This window comes from Zalophus californianus, chromosome 7 (genome assembly GCF_009762305.2).
Source record: "Zalophus californianus isolate mZalCal1 chromosome 7, mZalCal1.pri.v2, whole genome shotgun sequence".
In the NCBI taxonomy this organism is placed as follows: domain Eukaryota; kingdom Metazoa; phylum Chordata; class Mammalia; order Carnivora; family Otariidae; genus Zalophus; species Zalophus californianus.
Window position 1 is genome coordinate 72,861,868 of NC_045601.1, and position 21,861 is coordinate 72,883,728.

The 21,861-nt window shown below is 40.0% G+C and overlaps 1 long non-coding RNA gene across 1 annotated transcript; it reads left to right on the top strand.

Annotated features, from left to right (window-relative positions):
- The first annotated feature begins 2,159 nt into the window (after positions 1-2,159).
- On the top strand, positions 2,160-19,812 carry LOC113927435. The gene is made up of 3 exons (XR_003521633.1): positions 2,160-3,364; positions 14,690-14,765; positions 18,999-19,812. It is a non-coding gene; the product is annotated as an uncharacterized LOC113927435 (long non-coding RNA).
- The last annotated feature ends 2,049 nt before the right edge of the window (positions 19,813-21,861 follow it).

The following is a 21,861-nucleotide window of genomic DNA, read 5'->3' on the forward strand; positions in this document are numbered from 1 at the left end:
TGAAAGTCAAGGGAAAATATGATGGCTATTTTTACATATTTGAAAGTATATCAGGTGGGATAATAGTATATTAATAATCCCATGTGGTAGGTACTATTATGCCCATTTTACAGATGAGGAAGTTGAAAGTTAGTGAACTAAGTTGAAACTTAGTGAAGGTCACATAGGTCACATAGGAAGTGGAGGAATTGGAATTTAAAATCTGGCAGTCTAAGTCCAAAGATGGTGTTCCTACCCCCACTAACTACCTCCCCCAAAGGAGTAGTTAAATGTTTCTCTAAAAGGCACAAAGGAGATTAATGAAATAAATAAAATAAATAAAAAGAGGCAAACCACAACTGAACCTAAAAATGAAGTTCCTAATATGAGAATGTACAGCCTCCAAATCCTAGTCTTCCTGTCAGTGTGAGTTGGAGGAAGGAGGCTGGCTCTAGTCAACTTCAAAGACCCTTTCAAGTCTAAGTTCAGATTCTTCACTTGCCCAAGGTAACGCAGCTAGTTAATGACCAAAATGACCATCGACATCCTCTATCCCTTTCTCAGTCCAGTGTTCAATCCACTAAGTATAGTGCCCCAGTTTTTTTTCCAGTGGAAATGTAAATTTCCTCAAAATTCACTAATCTGTGGGAATGGGTAAAATCACATTAAATTTTACTAGCTCACTGCCCTTCTGTTGACACAGAACCTCTAGCCCCTACAAAATTCCCTCATAGAGGTTCTGGGGTCCCCATTAGAGTATCTCACATGTATTCACAAAGAGGCCTCCTGATGCCCTTCCTGATATTCTGCCTATTACTGTGGCCCCTCCGTTGGGTACCCCCACACATCCAGTGCCTCCCACAAAACTTCAAAGTCTCCTTTCTTGCTGACACTATCATAGTCCAGAGGGGTGTTATCTTCTCATATCCTTCCCTTTGGTGCTATGCCTAATAAAGTAGAAATCTCTGCAGTTCCTACTGTCAGCGTTTTGTCATAGACATTTTTCCATGAAGGGCACCTGGCTGGCTCAGTCTGTAGAGCATGCAACTCTCGATCTCCTTGGGGTCATGAATTTAAGCCCCACATTGGGAGTAGAGTCTACTTAATAAAATAAAAAATAAAAACGTATCATAGATTTTTTCCATAGCACTGAGACCTGGTCCCTATAGTCAGGCTTGGGTTTAGTACTCTCCTGTCTTCCTCTGCCCCATCTCTGATCTCTTCCTGGCAGACACCTACGCTGCAATTCATCCTAAGAACCGGGAAGGACTCAGCCTCATGAGTCCAGACAAATCTGAATCTCAGATTAGGCTTAACCCTGCTATGTCAATAGTAGCCTGAAATCCACGTGTTTTTTTTTTTTTTAAGGTTTTATTTATTTATCTATCTACCTACCTACCTACCTACTTAATAAAATAAAAAATAAAAACGTATCATAGATTTTTTCCATAGCACTGAGACCTGGTCCCTATAGTCAGGCTTGGGTTTAGTACTCTCCTGTCTTCCTCTGCCCCATCTCTGATCTCTTCCTGGCAGACACCTACGCTGCAATTCATCCTAAGAACCGGGAAGGACTCAGCCTCATGAGTCCAGACAAATCTGAATCTCAGATTAGGCTTAACCCTGCTATGTCAATAGTAGCCTGAAATCCACGTGTTTTTTTTTTTTTAAGGTTTTATTTATTTATCTATCTACCTACCTACCTACCTATTTATTTATTTATTTATTTATTTTAGGTAAACTCTGTATTCAACCATGGGGCTCGAACTTACAGTCCTGAGATCAAGAGTCACACACTCTACCAACTGAGCCAGCCAGATGCCCCCAAGTAACTTTAATCAACTACTTTTATACAAAAATGTTGTTAATAGTTGATAATTTAATTACATTAGAAGGAACATGGACATTAAGCATATTAAACTTCTCTGGGGCAATAGTAAGGTGTATTCTTTGGGGTACATCTCAATTCTCACCTTTTAGTTTTATCACTGATGGAGACTCTCAGCTTATATTGCATTTCTTTTTCAAAAATGAATGCACTGGGGAGCCTGGGTGGCTCAGTCAGTTAAGCATCTAACTTTTGACTCCGGCTCAGGTCATGATCTCAGGGTTGTGAGACCAAGCCTTTTGTCAGGCTAGCATGGAGCCTGCTTAGGAATCTCTCTCTCCCTCTCTCTCTGCCCCTTCCCCCACCTCTCTCTCTTTCTCTCTCTCTTAAAAAAAAAAAAGTGAATACACAAACATTGCTCAAAGCCAGAAATGTCAGGTTAGTTTTGAAATTCATGGACTTGTCTCTACATTCTACATACCTGGATATAGCTCAGTTTCTTGATGGATGCTGTTTGCTTTAAATTTGATCTCTTCCTTTGAGATTGAACCCAATAGGTTAGGTGTGTCATAATTCAGAAATATGCTAAAATTTATTCATTTGTTCATTGAGTAAATAGGTAGTGAATAGCTACCATGTGCAGCTACCGTCTGTCCTAAGCACTAAAGATATACCAGTAAACCAAACAACCAAAATCCCTGCCCTTGTGGAGCTTATATTTTAGGAGGAGGGGAGGAATACTACATAATAAATACTTATAAAGTATATGAGAAAATGAGATATGATATGAAAAAAATAGAACACGGTACATTGGGAGTGGGTTTGGGGACATAAGTAGTATGATTTTAAATATAGCTGACAGGATAGAATTCCATGAGGTTAAGCAAAGACATACAGGGGATGAGGGATTGAGCTATGCACATATCTGGGAAAAGGGCATTCCCATGGCAGCAGCCCAAAGACCAAAACATGCGTGGTAAAGAAAGAGAAGAAATAGACCATGCAAATCATGTAGAGCCTTATGGGTCGCTGAAAGGATTTTACTCTGAGTAAAATGGGAACCACTGCAAAAGAAACACAGAAACCTGAAGTGTGATTCATACGCATCAAAACCTTTGAACCGTACCCCCTAGGGCCTGGATCGTGGTCTCTATCATTTACCATTAAAAGGAAACAGGACTTAATGAAGAAATGACTGATTACAGATCTGAAGCAAGAAATGTACAAGATGAATCTGGTGCACCTTGCTAGAGCAGAGAGCAAGAAAGCTGCCAAAGACTGCTAGGATTGTGTTAAAAGAACTCAGTAGCCAACGTGGAGCATCTCCTACAATACAAAGAGGTAAATTTAGACTATTACCAAGGATAAGAACTACAATAGTTTGACATACATAAAACATGTTCAAATCTGTGAATTCATAATGATACCTAAACAAAACAAAACAAAACTGACTTTGATGCTGTTAGAGGATGCTGGTGCACCAACTCATCACTTTCAGAACTGGCAAATAAAGGGACTTTCCAACACCAACTGTAGTAACGGATAATCAAATAGAAGGTAAGTTTCTCTTTATTGATGTATCCTAGCTAATACCTGAAAAAGATTAACATAATTAGAATGCCACCATTTTGCAAACATCTAACAAATCAACGTATCTAAGCAATGATCATTAATGGCTGCTAGCATTAAGAAAAAGAGAAGCAACCTTAGAATAAGTAATTGATTGGATGTTCTGGGGGCATGTCAACAATATACAGATACTTTAAGATCCACTTTCCACAGGAAATATGTTTAAATATTTTTTTCCATAAAATGTGATATATTTATCCTAAGATATTGGCACTTCCCATTCATTGCAATAAAGTCACACATCTGCAAGATGTCTGATCAGTCTCCCCAGAAAGAGTTCCTTGAATGAATCTAACAAAACTCTAGAAAACTAATTATTAACATGAATAGAATAGCATGAGATTTATTACTTCAGCTTCAGCTGCATCTTGGAGAGGTGTGTTTGTTACAGACACTTCAAACTCTTCTATCAACTAGTGATATCAGTCCTGCCCCTATTATTGTTGTCTACCTTAATAAAGAGCCATATCTCACACATATCTCAGAAAGTAAAATATGCTCAATACCATATTAATGTTTATTCTAGTTTTATGGTTCATAGATGATTCATATTATAGTACCCCAAATTTCTTTGAACATTCTTCTTAATATAGAATAAATACAACCTCTAAACTTAGATCCAGTGAAATCCAAATATAAGAAACTGTCTCCTATGCAATTTTGTTTGCCATTTACTAGGAATTTAAATTATTTATCAATTTTTAATTCTCATAAAGAACAATCTGCAGAACACAAACTTCCAGAGTAAGTAAAATATATGTTTTCAGCTTTAGGCATGGGTTCTGGCATGTTTAAATGTATCTAATTTCCTAAAGGCTATATTTTCTTTTTTCTTTTTTAACTATTAAAAACTTATGAAAAGGGCACCTGGGTGGCTCAGTCGTTGCGTGTCTGCCTTCAGCTCAGGTCATGATCCTGGAGTCCCAGGATCGAGCCCCACATTGGGCTCCCTGCTCAGCTGGGAGCCTGCTTCTCCCTCTCTCTCTGCCTGCTGCTCCTCCCCCTGCTTGTGCTCTCTCCCTCTCTCTGTCAAATAAATAAATAGAAATAAATAAATAAATAAATATTAAGTAAAAAAAAATTAAGGATAACAAACCATAGACAATATAATTCAAATTTTATCAATATTTATATCTGGGGGCACCTGGGTGGCTCAGTCAGTTGGGCATCTGCCTTTAGCTCCAGTCATGATCCCAGGGTCCTGGGATCGAACCCCACATCGGGCTCCCTGCTCAGTGGGAAGCCTGCTTCTTCCTCTCCCACTCCTCCTGCTTGTGTTCCCTCTCTTGCTGTGTCTCTCTCTGTCAAATAAATAAATAAAATCTTGTAAAAAAGTATAAAAAAATATTATGAAAAGATATCTTATAAAAATGTAAAAAGAAGGAAGATATTAAAAGTAAAATTAAAGTAACTCATAATTCTACAAGTTAAAGATAACCACTGTAGGGGCGCCTGCGTGGCTCAGTGGTTGAGCAGCTGCCTTCAGTTCAGGTCATGATCCCAGAGTCCTGGGATCAAGCCCCGCATTGGGCTCCCTGCTCCGAGAGAAGCCTGTTTCTGACTCTTCCACTCCCCCTGCTTGTGTTCCCTCTCTTGCTGTGTCTCTCTCTGTCAAATAAATAAATAAAATCCTTAGAAAAAAAAAATAACCACTGTAAAAAAATGTTTTATTTCTGTATGCAGATATAAATTTTATTTTATTTTAAAGATTGTATTTATTTGAATTAAAATGCTTCTGGTAATCTATCTTCTCACATTCATTTGCCATTCTAGTCCATACTGCAACCCAGCTGGTACCCTCTCCCAATCTTTTCCACTGCCCAGTCTACAGGGGTAAGAAACTACCTAACATCCTTAACCATGTATGATCCTTCCAGCTCCTTGCCTTAGGTAAGATCTACTCCATCCTTGAGCACACCACTTCCCTCTGCATCCTCCTTTTTTTTTTTAAGGATTCTGCCCACCCAATATGGGGCTCAAACTCAGGACCCCAAGATCAAAGGCCAAATGCTCTACCACCTGAGCCAGCTAGGTGCCTCTCTTTGCAGGCTTCTTAAGCTATTTCCCTTAGGTGAGAAAGTTAAGGTCAATATCTTCCTTGCATCCTACTGCCACTTCTTGACAATTATTCCTTCATCTTTATGTGCAACCCCTGACTTAAAAAAAAAGATTTTATTTATTTTGGGGGGCCTTGGGACAGAGGGAGAGGGAGAAAGAGTCCCAAGCAGACTCTGCACTGAGCATGGAGCCCAAGGCGGGCCTGTATCCCAGGACCCTGAGATCACGACCTGAGCCCAAACCAAATGGGATGCTCAACCAAGTGTGTCACCCAGGCGCCCCTCTCCCCTGATTTTTTCATGTTCATTCCACCTGACTTGCCACCCTTTGCCCTGCATTAAGGCAATTATTTTCCAACTGTCTAGTTACTGCCTTTTACTAATTTTGAAGAGTTCAGTACCAGGTGTGCTGTGCTATTCTGTACCATCTGTTTCCAATGTCCACACATCAATGTCCAAACAATTTGGCTTCTCAGTTCTTTTTTTTTTTTTAAAGATTTTATTTATTTATTTGAGAGAGAGGGAATGAGAGACAGAGAGCATGAGAGGGAAGACGGTCAGAGGGAGAAGCAGACTCCCCGCTGAGCAGGGAGCCCGATGCGGGACTCGATCCCGGGACTCCAGGATCATGACCCGAGCCGAAGGCAGTCGCTTAACCAACTGAGCCACCCAGGCGCCCTTGGCTTCTCAGTTCTTTGACTTCTTCTGTTTTCTCCCCTCCACACCCAGCATTCATACCTGGGATCCACTGGCCTTCAAGGAGCCATGATGGAATTCAAGGGATCTACAAACTTGGGCAGGGAAAAATCTGTATCTTTATTTTCATTAAGCATTAACTGAAATGTAGCTTTTCCTTCAATAATAAAGGTAGGCAATATACCACTGAATTACTAATGATATCTATGGCTTTATCACCATAGAAAACACAGCTATTTTTATATACATTGCATTACAGTTACTTTCACATACTAGTACTTAAGAATTTCACGTATGCTTATTTCTACCTAGAAATTATGGTTCTTTTTAAACCTGACACTAGATCTTGTTGTTTAATGCAAAGAAGCATATTATCTTAGTCCATTCAGGCTGCTATAACAAAATACCACATATTCGGTAGCTTATTAACAACAGAAATTTATTTCTCACAGTTATAGAGGCTGGAAGTCCAAGATCAGGGTGCCAGCATGGTTGGGTGAGAGCTCTCTTCCAGGTCACAGCTTCTCATTGTATCCTCATATAGTGGGTGGGAGTGAGGGAGCTCTTTGAGGTCTCTTTTAGAAGAGCAGTCATCCCACTCATGGGGGCTCCACCCTCATGACCTAATCATCTCCCAAAATCTCAACCTCCTAACACCATCATGTTGGTGTTAGGATTATGACATGTGGGTTCTGGGGGAACACAAACATTCAGGTCATGGCACACATACATTGCTGTAGCACTTGTTTAGTTTGTTCAAAGATTTTTATAACTATATTTTAAAGCTTTTTAAGTAAAGATTTCATTTATTTATTTGAAAGAGAGCAAGAGAGCGTGTACATGAGCCCCGGGGTGGGGAGGGCAGAGGGAGAGAGAGAAACAAACTCCCTGCTGAGCGGGGAGCCCGTGGGGCTCGATCTCAGGACCCCGAGGTCATGACCTGAGCTGAAGTTAGACATGTAATTGACAGACCCACCCAGGTCCCCTATAACTATATTTTAATGTAAAGGGTTTGTTTTGTTTTTTTAAGATTTTGTTTATTTATTTGACAGAGAGACACAGTGAGAGAAGGAACACAAGCAGCGGGAGTGGGAGAGGGAGAAGCAGGCTCCCCGCTGAGCAAGGAGCCCAATGCTGGGCTCGATCCCAGGACCCTGGGATCATGACTTGAGCCAAAGGCAGACGCTTAATGACTGAGCCACCCAGGCGCCCCTAATGTAAAGGGTTTTATATATAATCCTACATATTTTGTTTTATATGCTTAAAAATATTTTTTGAAAAGTGGTCCATAGCCTTCACCAGAGTGGCAAGTAGTCCATGGTTCAAGTAGTTAAGAACCTCTGCGTTATACAGTAGTCCCCCTGTATCTGCAGGGATACTTTCCAAGACCCCCAGTGGATGCCCAAAACCATGGATAGTACAAAACCCTATATGTGTTATGGCTTTTCCTATACGTACATACCTATGATAAAGTTCAATTTACGAACTAGGTGCAGTAAGAGATTAACAACAGTAACTAAGGGGCGCCTGGCTGGCTCAGTCGGTAGAGCATGCAACTCTTCATCTTGGGGTTGTGAGTTGGAGCCCCACACTGGCTGTAGAGATTACTTAAAAATAAAATCTTTTAAAAAAAATAAAAACAATAATAACATAATAAAATAGAACAATTATAACAATACTGTATTAAAAGTTATGCGAACATGTTCTCTCTTTAAGATACCTTATTGTACCATACTCACCCTTCTCATGATGACGTGAGATGATAAAACACCTACATGATGAGATGAAGTGAAGCAAATGATGTAGGCATTGTAACTGAACCCACAGAAAGTGAAACTGTGGATAAGGTGGAAGTACTGTATATCAAATATACCATACTTGTGTTTAACTTCCCTTCCTATCTACCCTAATTCCAAGACTCACCAGTGGTCTTCTTGTGCCAGTGTTCCCAATTCCCTTACCCCTATGGTCTTTCCTTGGCTACTATCCGGCGAAACCCCAACTATCTGCACCAGCCCTTTGCCTTGCTACAGAAGTCACACAGCAGGGCAGATTTATGCCACTATAAAATTCATGGTCTCTACCCTCAACCAGCCCCTCAGTGCTTCAAAGGAGTCCTCCTTTCCCCTGTTAGTTTTCTTCCCCATTTCAGACTTCGTTTCTGCGCCATACCTCTTAATTCCTCTCTCCCCCTACCTCAACTTTCCCCTCACCTCAGCAGAGGTTTCAACTCCCTTCCCTCTTCATGGAGAACTTTAAGACTACAGCTGACACAATTTCCTGATGCCAGTCATTATACGTAGCCACAGTTTTTCCTTCCCTCTCACTGCAATGGAATGGCGTCCTCCCCTGTCTAAGGCAAGTTCCTCCTCCGTTCTACAAATCACATTCATTCATTCAACAAATACTGAATCAAGACTCCCTATGTTTGTTATAAGTTATATCCATCTTCCCCCTGCAAAAAAAAAAAGAGACCTGTTGAAGTCCCAAACCCCAGTACCTCAGAATGTAACCTCATTTGGAAATAGGGTCATTGCAGATGTAATTAGTTTAGGTGGGCTGCACCCCCCACCCCGATCCAATACGACTGGTGTGCTCATAAGATGGTCATATGAAAGCAGAGACACAGAGGGAATGTCATATTGCAATGAAGGCAGACATTAGAATTCTGCAACTGCAAGCCAAGGAAAGCCAAAGATTGTCTGCGTGCTACCAGAAGCTAGGAAGAGGCAAGAAAGGTTCCAGAGGGAGCATAACCCTGCCAACACCTTGATTTCACTTGATTTCGCAGTTCTAGCCTCCAGAGCTGTCAGACAATAAATTTCTATTGTTTTGAGCAACCCAGCTTGTGGTGCTTTGTTTGATCAGCCCTCGGAAACAAATATACTGTTGTAGGCTCAAAACGGTAAACAGAGCAGTGATTCCTGGCCTGTTTGTGGAGCTTACCTGCCCTCTTTGGAAACTAGATATAAAAATAATCCCCTTTTTCTCCTCTATCTTCAACTTCTCTCTCTCTTCTGGCTCCTCCCAACTTTAAGTATCCAGTATCTCTTTCTCTCTCTTTTTTAAAGATTTATTTATTTATTTGATGGGGGTGGGGGGCAGGGTACAGAGGGAGAGAGAGAGGATCTCCAGCAGACTATTCGTTGAGCACAGAGCCCGATGCAGGGCTAGATCTCAAGACCCCGAGATCATGACCTGAGCCAGAATCAAGAGTCAGATGCTTAACCAACTGAGCCACCCAGGCGCCCCAAAGTATCCAGTATTTTTTACATAGAAATTAAAATATCCCTGGCCTTCACATTCCTTTCTGACAGGTTATCTCTTGTTCCTGTTTTATAGCCACATTTCTTAAAGTAGTCATCTCCAGTTGTCTTTATTATACCAATCTCCCACTCACACTTCAGCCCTTTGTATTCTCACCTTCGTCCTCACTATTCCACTGAATTTCCTTTTGCCAAGGTCCCCAGATGAACTTGTCACTAAAGCCAGTGGAACCTTGAGTTTCCTCCTTGCTTGATCTCTCAGCAGCAACTGACCATGTTGACTACTTCTCCTTCCTGAAATGCTCTTTACATTTGGTGTCTGTAAAGCTATTCTCTCCTATCGTTTCTCCACGTTTTGTGACTGCTCCTTCTCAGATTCTTTTGAAGATATTTCTTCCATGTAAATGTTGGTGTTTTTTAAGAGACTAGGATGTGTCCTTTTCTTACTTTGCACACTCTTCCTAAGCAATCTCTTATTTCCTTGGCTTTAGTCACAATCTGTATGTGGAGGATTTCCAAATCAATAGCTCTAGTTCATATCTCTTTCCAGAGAGAGAGATCTGAATATTCTACTGTCTATAAACATCACTACCATGTGATACGTGTACCTCAAATGGAACACTTTTAACCTTCTTCCCTTCCCTCCATTCCAGTTCTTTCTCTAACATTCCCAGAAAATGACATTTCCATTCTTCCCATCGCCAAAGCCATTCCTGGGACTCATTCCTAACTCCTCTCTCCTTTATCCCTCTACAACCAAGCAATCTACACATGCTACTGGTCTGGCAGTCCAAATATTTCTTGAAACTACCTGCTTTCCCCCAATTTTAAGGGTACTCCTTTAGTATCAACCACTATTCTCTCTCTTCTCAATTATTACACCACCCTCTTTATTGCTCTCAGGGCCAGTGTCAAGGGCAGACGACTTGTGCAATCATGCAGGGCCCTCACTCAAAAGAGCCCCTCACTTGGTTTTATGTTCTGAGGTTTCCATCTTGAAATACTTAATACTTTTATCTTTGAACTTATATTTTTTTAAGTGAAGTCCAACAGGAGTCCAATAGAGCATATGTGTGAGTGGAGGAGATAAAGGCAATATGCATGTCTGTCATTTCTTGCCATTCTATTTCTATATAGTGGCCACAATGCCACATGAGCACAGAATTCCAGCAGACCCACCATGTGTGCAAGTTCAGTAAGGCTCAAATGAGTACAAGGCAAGAGTGTTAAGTCTGGGTCAGCAAAAGAAAGCCGTGGTTTCCACTGGGGAATCAGAACTTGTTTTGAAGGCAGAAAGAAGGCAATGGCATTCTAAGAAACATCAATGACCAAGTACCCCTATGATACCCTTTTTTGTTTTTATTTTATTATTATTTTTACTTTTTATTTTTATTTATTTTTTAAATTAACATATACTGTATTATTTGTTTCAGGGGTACAGGTCTGTGATTCACAGCATTCACCATAGCACATACCCTCCCCAATGTCCATCCACCCAGCCACCCCATCCTTCCCACCCCCCTCCACTCCAGCAACCCTCAGTTTATTTCCCGAGATTAAGAGTCTCTTATGGTTTGTCTCCCTCTCTGGTTTCGTCTTGTTTCATTTTCCCCTACCTTCCCCTATGATCCTCTGTCTTGTTTCTCAAATTCCACATATCAGTGAGATCATATGATAATTGTCTTTCTCTGATTGACTTATTTCACTAAGCATAATACCCTCTAGTTCCATCCATGTTGTTGCAAATGGCAAGATTTCATTTTTGATGGCTGCATAATATTCCATTGTAGATATACACTACATCTTGTTTATCCATTCATCTGTTGATGGACATCTAGGCTCTTTCCATAGTTTGGCTATTGTGGATATTGCTGCTATAAACATTGGGGTGCACGTGCCCCTTCGGATCACTACATTTGTATCTCTGGGGTAAATACCCAGTAGTGCAATTGCTGGGTCGTATGGTGGCTCTATTTCCAACTTTTTGAGGAACCTCCATACTGTTTTCCAGAGTGGCTGCACCAGCTTGCATTCCCACCAACAGTTTAAGAGGGTTCCCCTTTCTCCACATCCTCACCAACATCTGTCATTCCCTGACTTGTTAATTTTAGCCATTCTGACTGGTGTGAGGTGTTATCTCATTGTGGTTTGGATTTGTATTTCCCTGATGCTTAGGGATGTGGAGCACTTTTTCATGTGCCTGTTGGCCATTTGGATGTCTTCTTTGGAAAAATGTCTGTTCATGTCTTCTGCCCATTTCTTGATTGGATTATTTGTTCTCTGGGTGTTGAGTTTGGTAAGTTCTTTATAGATTTTGGATACTAGCCCTTTATCTGTAGTGTCATTTGCAAATATCTTCTCCCATTCTGCCAGTTGTCTTTTGGTTTTGTTGACTGTTTCCTTTGCTGTGCAAAAGCTTTTTATCTTGATGAAGTCCCAAGAGTTCATTATGATACCCTTTTTTAAAATTCATGTTACTTCCCTGTGTTAACTCAAAACTTATGCTGAAAATGGAATATAAGGAAAGGGAAAGGGCAAACCCATACTTACTTTTCCTTCCAGACTCTCCTTACTCAACAGTATTCCAAAGATAGAGTATTGGTAGAATATGCACCTATCAAAAAGTGAAAGAAAAAAGTTGAGCTGATTTATACAGTGTTTCCACTGTTCTGAAAGAACAAAATACATAAGCATGTACCAGTTATGAAATACAAATTGTATAATTTCAATGATTCTTCATATGAGTTAACTGTTCTTATATTTGCATCTAGAGCTGACTTTGCACAATATAAAGATGAATGGTAAAATTTATGCTAATAATTTAAATTTTTAATTTTTCTCTATTTAGAATGTTAGATAACAAATAGAAAACATTATGACAAGTGAAGAGAAAGACTGTGGAAGAATGAAAAAGCTTTATATTTTAGTACCTTTAACACCACATTTTTCCTGTTTTTTTCAACAAGAAGCTCTACATATTCATTTTGTACTAGACTCAGGAAATTATGTAGCCAGCTCAGGTTGTTGCTCACCAATCCATCCTACAGCTAGACTGAACCAAATTGTAAATTTATTAAGTCATTTTCTTGTTTAAAGCCTTTCTGATGGGTGCCTGGGTGGCTCAGTCATTAAGTGTCTGCTTTCGGCTCAGGTCATGATCCCAGAGTCCTGGAATCGAGCCCCGCATCAGGCTCCTTGCTCAGCAGGAAGCCTGCTTCTCCCTCTCCCACCCCCCCTGCTTGTGTTCCCTCTCTTGCTGTGTCTCTCCCTGCCAAGTAAATAAATAAAATATTTAATAAAAACAAATAAATAGGGGTGCCTGGGTGTCTCAGTCATTAAGTGTCTGCCTTCGGCTCAGGTCATGATCCCAGGGTCCTGGGATCAAGCCCCACATCGGGCTCCCTGCTCAGCGGGAAGCCTGCTTCTCCCTCTCCCACTCCCCCTGCTTGTGTTCCTTCTCTCTCTGTCTCTCTCTGTCAAATAAATAAATAAAATCGTTAATAAATAAATAAATAAATAAATAAAGCCTTTCTGAAACTTGCCAAAACCTTACCCTACAGTTGCACTCTACACAAGGATGCTCAAGGAGGAGAAAGGGATCTGAAATCCAGCTTGCACTCTGCCTGACCTGCTATGCACCCTGACGTGTGGTACAATACTGACCTTAGACCAAGGAGAGGCCCCTGGCCTGGCCTCCTTGCTTGATAGTGGTCTTAACTTTAAAGTGCATGCAAATCAGCTAGAGGTCTTGTTAAACTGAAGATTCCAATTTGGTTGATTTGGGATGAGGCCCAAGATTCTGCATTTTTTTAAAGATTTTTTAAAAAGATTTCATTTATTTATTTACTTGAAAGAGAAAAACAGACAGAGAGAGAGCGCGGGAGGGAAAGAGAGAGAGAATCTGAAGCAGACTCCACACTGAGCACAGAGCCCAACGCGGGGCTCGATCCCATGACCACAAGATCATGACCTGAGCTGAAACCTAGATTTGGGCGCTTAACTAACTGAGCCACCCAGGTGCCCCTAAAGGTTTTACTTTTTAAAGTAATCTCTACACCCAACATGGGGCTTGAACTCACAACCCAAGATCAAGGGTCATATGCTGTACCCACTGAGCCAGCCAGGTACCCCTTTGAGATTCTTCATTTTTGTAAGCTTTCATGTGATGCTCATGCTGCTGGTCCATAGACCACATTTTGAGTAGCAAGGCTTTAGAGGACCTTGCTCTTGGGGTCCTCAGGCAATGCCACTTTCATACAAAAACCCCATTGGGTTCAGATACCCAGGACCATAGAATTCCCTATCCAAACAGTTCTGAATCCACTTTCTAATTGTTTGCTGGGGGAAAGGGAATGGTGAATAGAACTAAGACAGGTGGGTCAAGATGTCCACATGCATATGAACAAGGCCCTTTTTGGTAGAGGATGACTTGGAAGTAGAAATAGGAGACCAGGCTTGAAGTCATATGCCAACACCAAACTCTGAGTCCAAGAATTTTGAATTTGAACTTGGTCTTTTAGGTCATTACGGAATTATATGTGTCAAGTTAGAGGAATAGAACACAATTATTTAATAGTCAATTAGATTGATCTACAACTTTAAGATGTGGGCCTCTGTTTGTATTCTTGCCCTAAGCTTTACAAATGTTAGGGGCAAGTCTGTGGAACTTCATCCACCATGAGGAAGGGGCATCTTCTTTGGATGAAGACACTTTCCACTGCCCTTTTCACTCTCCAAGGCCAGGCCTGGAGTCTCTAAGTTGCAACTGCTCAGAGAGGATACTTATTTCTAATTCACACAAAGGCTCAGAGGAGGCTTTTAGGAGGCAGACAGCATTTTTTAAAAGTAAAATTGAACATGAAATAGAAAATATAGGAGTGCTTTGCACATAGTAATAATATTGTCATGAAGTATGGTTCATATATACATATCTATGAAATTTGTAAATTGGTGGCATTATGAACTATATCTTTTTCCTTGAATTATGGTCAAAAAAGTGTGAAAGCCTCAATTCCAGATGGTAAAGGCCTTCAAAATCTGGTTGTAGATTATCTCTCCACAATCACATCTTGCAATTAATTTTCCTTCCCCAGACCTACCTTCTGCCTATCTAAGCACTTTACATTCTAACTGCAATGACCTTTTCTCCATTTCTTGAAGGCATGTTTCTTACCCCAGCACTTGCCTATGTTTTCCTTCAGTCTGAAACATTCTTTCTCTATCTCTTCACTTAGATAACACCTCCTCAGCCTGGAGGATTCAGTACAGACATCACCTCCTTGGGAAGCCTTCTCTGACCCCTATGTTCAGGTAAGTCACTCTTCCTAAGGACTCCAGCATCATCCTTTCCCCTAGCGTTGAATTCATCACCAGGTTGTATAACTGCTTAACTGACTTTTTGGTCTTATGTGGGAAGGGACAATGCCTGTTTTATTTATCTTTACCTCTATTGTTGACCACAGAATCTGGCATATAGAAAGTGCTCAACAAATAATGTTGCACTGAATTAAAAACACATTTTCTATTTATTTTATTTTATTTATTTATTTTTAAAGATTTTATTTATTTATTTGAGAGAGAGAGAATGAGGGATAGAGAGCACGAGAGGGAAGAGGGTCAGAGGGAGAAGCAGACTCTCTGCTGAGCAGGGAGCCCGATGTGGGACTCGATCCCAGAACCCCGGGATCATGACCTGAGCCGAAGGCAGTCGCTTAACCAACTGAGCCAACCAGGCTCCCCTTCTATTTTTTTTTTTAAAGTAATCTCTACAACAAACATGGGACCAAACTCATGACCCCAAGACCAAGAGTCAGATTACCAACTGAGCCAGCCAGGTGCCCCACACGTTTTCTGTTTTCTATGTAAAATACATTACACTATTATATATGCATCACATCGTACTTAAATCTTTTCAAGGCCTATGATTATTTTCTTAGGATAAAGCCCTAGAAGCAAAATTATTACTAGATCAAGGAATATTATCATTTTAAAATCCTTGACATATATTGGTAACTTCATTTCCAGAGGCTTATTGTTCCAAATCTATTTAGGAACTATTGACAATTTCTGCAACATTCAGTCAATCTCATTTAGGGTATATATCTCTTATATCTGTTTTTCTCTCCATTTATACAAGTCTTATTTTTATTTATTTATTTATTTTGAAAGATTTTATTTATTTATTTGATAGGGAGAGACACAGAGAGAGAGGGAACACAAGCAGGGGGTAGTGGGAGAGGGAGAAGCAGGCTTCCCACTGAGCAGGGAGCCCAATGCGGAGCTCAATCCCCGGACCCGGAATCATGACCTGACCTGAAGGCAGATGCTTAACGACTGAGCCACCCAGGCACCCCCAAGTCTTATTTTTATAATCACTGAATATAATTTTATAATTTTCCTGATATATGATCTTCATCATCTTTTTTTTTTCTTAGAGAGGGAGAGGGGGGTGGGGAGAGGGACAGAGGAAGAGGGAGAGAGAGAGTCTTAAGCAGGCTCTACACTCAGCACCGAGCCTGACATGGGGCTCGATCTCACGATCCTGAGATCATGACCTGAGCCGAAATCAAAAGTTGGACACTTAACCACCTGAGCCACCCAGGTGCCCCTGATCTTCATAATCCTTTTAAAGGTGACTAAGCATTTAAATATGTTGTGTATGTATATGTGTGTGGATATGCGCACACACAAATGTGTAAAATCATCATTATTATGAATTCAAAGTCTTCCCCACCATATTTTTATTAACAGGTTTGCTGGCATATAGGAAATCTAATAGAGTTGGTAATTGCTTTCTTATCTGCCTGCTGTATTGATTTTTCAGTTATAAATGTACACAATCTTATCATATGTAAATAATATATATATATATATATATTCTCTTTTCTATGGTTATGCTTCTTATTTGTTTCACATCTCACTTTAATTGCTAGAATTTCCAGGGGCACCTGGGTGGCTCAGTCAGTTGGGTGTGTGCCTTCAGCTCAGGTCATGATCCCAGCTCCTGGGATCCAGCCCATGTCAAGCTTCCTGCTAAGCAGGGAGCCTGTTTCTCCCTCTCCTCCCTGCTGGTACTGTCACTATCTCTTTCACTCTCTCACAAATAAATAAATAAAATCTTTTTTAAAAATTGCTAGAATTTCCAGAACTTGTTAAATAAAGGTAATAAGGGCAGGATCCCCTTTGATTTCTTTACTTTAATGGAAACACTAGTATTTCAGTATTAAGTGTGATATTACCTGTATTTCATGAAAATATTCTTTATTATTTTAAGGAAGTTTTATTCACTTTCTAGTTTACTATAATTAAGACTCAAAAGTAGAGGCACCTGGCTGGCTCAGTTGGTAGAGCATGCAACTATTAATCTTGGGGTTGTGAGTTTGAGCCCTACGTTGGGTATAGAGATTATTTTTTTTTAAGATTTTATTTATTCATTTGAGACAGAGAGATACAGAGAGAGAGCATGAGCTGGGGGAGAGGGAGAAGCAGACACCCCACTGAGACAGGAGCCCGACGTGGGGCCCAACACGGCCCCATGCAGGGCCCAATTCCAGGACCCAGAAATCATGACCTGAGCTGAAGGCAGACTCTTCAACCATCTGAGCCACCCACGTGCCCCTAGAGATTACTTAAAAAAAAAAAATACTCAAGGGGTGCCTGGGTGGCTCAGTTGGTTGAGCATCGAACTTTTGGTTTTGGCTCAGGTCATGATCTCCGGGTCTTGGGATTGAACCCCACCTCTGGCTCCATGCTTAGCTGGGAGTCTGCTTGAGATTCTCTCTCCCTCTGCCCCTTGCACTCATACATACTCTTTCTGTCTCTCTCTAAAATGAATAAATAGGGCACCTGGATGGCTCAGTCGTTAAGCATCTGCCTTCGGCTCAGGTCATGATCCCAGGGTCCTGGGATCAAGCCCAACATCGGGCTCCCTGCTCCGCAGGAAGCCTGCTTCTCCCTCTCCCACTCCCCCTGCTTGTGTTCCCTCTCTCACTGTGTCTCTCTCTGTCAAATAAATAAATAAAATCTTAAAAAAAATAAAAAATAAAATGAATAAATATTTTTCAAAAACCTCAAAAGTAGGTTTTATTTTTATCATATGCCTTTTAAGCTCTTATCTAAATGAATATATACCTTCCTCCATTTGACCTATTGATACGATGATCAGGTGTTTTGGGATAAACTCGACCAATTTTTTAACTAATTGTAGAATTGAACTTGCAAATACCTGTTTTATTTAGGATTTTTACATTTCTTTCATAGTGAAAATCAGTCTGAATTTGTGTATGTGTGCTTTGTCAGGTTTTATATCAAAGTTTATGCTGATTTTGTAAAATTAACTAAGAGATTTTCTATCTTTCTCTATTCTAGATAACAGTTCCTATAACATTGTAATTATATTTTTCAGGAAAGAATCCACTCTTCAAACTATTTAGGCCCCAAATCCTTTGAGGAGTTAATTCTTTAACATCTTTTTCTTTTTTTTTTTAAGATTTTTATTTATTTATTTGAGAGAGAGAGAATGAGAGATAGAGAACACGAGAGGGAAGAGGGTCAGAGGGAGAAGCAGACTCCCCGCTGAGCAGGGAGCCCAATGTGGGACTTGATCCCGGGACTCCAGGATCATGACCTGAGCCGAAGGCAGTCGCTTAACCAACTGAGCCGCCCAGGCGCCCTTTAACATCTTTTTCAATTTCTCTCATAGTTTTTAAACTTTTTCTGTTTTCTACTTCACTTAATTTTGATAACATATTTTTCTAGAAAATTTTCAATTTTATTAGTATTTCCAAACATATGGCCAGGCATTATGAAGTAGTACATAAAATAGTCATGATTTTTTAAAAAGATTTTTTTTATTTATTTGACAGGGACAGAGACAGAGAGAGGGGGAACACAAGCAGCGGGAGTGGGAGAGGGAGAAGCAGGCTTCCCGCCGAGCAGGGAGCCCGATGTGGGGCTCGATCCCAGGACCCTGGGATCATGACCTGAGCCGAAGGCAGACGCTTAACGATTGAGCCACCCAGGCGCCCCTTTAAAAAGATTTTTAATTAAAAAATAAACTCTATACCCATCGTGGGGCTCGAACTTACAACTCCAAGATCAAGAGTCACAAGCTCCACCAGCGGAGTCAGTCGGGCACCCCAAAATAGACAAGATTTTTAAAAAAATCTTGTGTTATCATTCTTAATTTTCTGAATTGTGTTTTCACCCTCTTTCCTCAAACTGCCTGCCTTTTGTCTATATTAGTGGTTCTTTAGAAGGAAAAATAGTCTTGGGGTATATAAATCAATTACATTCTTCTCTTATTTTTCAATTAATTTTTTTCTGTTTTTCCTCATTTTTCCTTTTTAAATTTTACCTTATGTTATTTCATAGTTCTCCATTTCTGATTGGAATGTTATGCTTAGGTCATTTATTTTCATTTTATATTTTTCCAAAGTGAAAATATGTAAGATCATAAATTTGCCTGTAAGTACAGCTTTGGCTGCAGTCTATACCTTTTGCTATAAATATTAAACTGAAATTTGGCTTTGTCTTTGGGATTAGGCTAAAATCTGCTGTTAGACCATTACATTTCAACTTTAGCCTGTGGAAGACTGAATTGCCGAATGCTGACTTCGAAAGAATTCAAGGGATCCTTGAACTTGTGTGCAACCAATGACCAGCAGTCATATATATTACCATGATCTTTAATCAGATTAAGTACATCAGTAATGTGAACAAGGCTTGTCATTTGAATGTATTTTAATTTCTGAATATAGGACAAGCATTTTGGATGTTCCTTTAGTAAAAAACTATATGCTTTATATGTTGAAATTCTATCAGTCAGTTGAAGTGTAACAGTATATTATTGTAAGAGTGTAACATTACAATAATTAATGATGATTGTGAAAAGTAGGTAAAGGTGTACAAAATATGCATATTAAGTGAAAAAGGATGTTATATTAGTAAAATTTTATGTATATGATATGAGACCATTATTGTCAAATATATTAATGTAATATTAGTATCTGAAGAGATAAAAATCATAGCTTCTCTGCCTTTTGGCTAAGATCAAGTGTAGAGAGAGAAAAACCAGAAGATTGTATTTTTGTACAGTAATCATCCCTGGCAATGAGGTTCTAGGACATTTTTACTTTTATTTTATATATTTATATGATGCTTGAATTTTCATTAAGAGCATACATTATCTTTTATTAAAAAAAACAATAAATATATTTAAAATACAAACAAAACTGAAGATATACAAGTTAGCAGTCTGAGAAACTATATGATGATCTTTCTTTTCTTGGAAGATTCTGTGACCCAGTTACCTAGGACTTTTATTTCCTCACACTTTTTTTGCTGGCCTTTCAATCACTTCACAAATCATTATGCATAAACAAGGAAAGAAAAACTAGTCAATTATGTCACATTTTATCAGCTATGATGAAGAAATAGACAAAGTAGTGCAATTGATTCATATAAATTGTTCAATCTTAAATGGTATGTTCTAATTGGGTCCTTTTGTGCTTGATCAAGGAACTCAAATTTAGCCAAATAGACTGTTACTTTAATACATGGGAGAGGGGTGAGCATTAGGGGGGAACCGAGGAATCTGAGATGCAGTGATGGAATGATTGTCCAGTCAGCACTCACAGGAATTGGACCTGGAGGGACAACAGGACCCAGGAGGCTCAAGGGACTGACAACTCTGTGTCTCCTCTCTTGCTGTATATGGCCTTTCTTTTTCAGAGTATCTTTGCCTATCTCTGAAATTTTGCTCTATTTTTCTCCTGCTTCCCATTGGCCTATTCCCTCTCTCTCTACAATTTACATCCATTCTCTTCACACTTACCTTCTAGAAGCCTTACTCCTTTGTTCAACTCTTCTCTCTCCTACATCCTCAACCTTTTTCTTTCTATTGGATTTTATCCACAGGTATATAAGTTTGCTTCTCCCATCTTAAAAACCAAAACAAGCAAACCAAACGAGGCAAAACAATAACCCCTGTCTGGAACTCAAATCTTCCTTAAGCAACCGCGCATCTTTCTGGGTCCTTTCTCAAAGGTCTTGAAAGAGCAGTCCAGATACGCTGCCTCCTCTTCCCGGTCACTGCCTCCTGACTGGCTCTCGCCCTTACGTTGTAAATGAAGCTGCCCTGCTTAAGATCCCATTTCTGTTCCAGTCTAAACTCTTAACCACATTCATTCAACATAATTGATTCCTTCCACTTCCTTAAAAACCCTCCTTTCTTGTGAAACCTCACACTCTCTTGTTTTTTCTTCTACCATTCTGGCCATTCCATCTCAAACTTCCTTTATAGGCTGCTCCTTCTTTACTTATTCTTTATAAATTGAGCTTTACCAGGACTTAAAGCTTAGACTTCCTGTCCATGTTCTCTTCCTACTCTTCTACATTCTACCTAATTGTATCCATTAACATGGCTTTAAATACCTTTTTTTTTAAGATTTTATTTATTTATTTTAGAGAGAGTGTGCACGCTCAAGCAGGGGGAGGAGCAGAGGGAGAGAGGGAGATTATCTCTAGCAGACTCTGTGCTGAGCACAGAACTGGACTCTGGGCTTAATCCCAGGACCCTGAGATCATGACCCACTGGAAACAGAGTCAGTCACTTAACCGACTGCACCACTCAGGGGCCCCTAAATACTTTTATAAGAAGTTAATTGAAAATGCAAGTGGATTGTTCTAGATTAGTGACATCTGACAGAACTTTCTGTAGTGATGGAAATGTTCTATATCAATGCTATCCAATACCATAATCACTAGCCACCGGTGGCTATTGAGCACTTGATAGGAAGCTAGTGTGATTAAGGAACTGAATTTTAGATTGTATTCAGTTTTAATTAAAGTTGAATAGCCACATGTGGCTAGTGGCTTTGATTGAGTTTGGTTCTAGATTAAAAGAAACAAAAGAGATGTGTCTGGCTGGTTCAGTGGATAGAGCATGTGACTCTTGATAACAGGGTGTGAGTTCAAGCGTCACATTAATTTAAACATTAAATAGTATTAAATAGTAGTAATAAAAGTTTGTGTGAATTTGGTTAAATGTAGTGAAAAACAGAGGCACAGGTGCTGTGTGGTTTCAGCTCAGTCTCTGCCTCCCTTGGTCTGCATCTAGATCTTTTTCCCAACTGTTAATCCTGCTAACCAACAGTGACTCCTGGCCTGCCACCGGCCACAGAACAGCCTTCCCTGTAGCTCTCCACTAGTTTTCCTTTCTGGTCCCAGATTCCCCTGCAAGGTCTCCCTTATTCACCCAGGCTTCCGGAGGGCTGGTTAGGGAGGCAGCTCTCATTCTCCAACTTTCCCTTTTGAATCATTGATTTCCTAGCTTCTCCCATCATATTAATTCTTTTTTTTTAAGATTTTATTTATTTATTTGATAGAGAGAAACACAGCGAGAGAA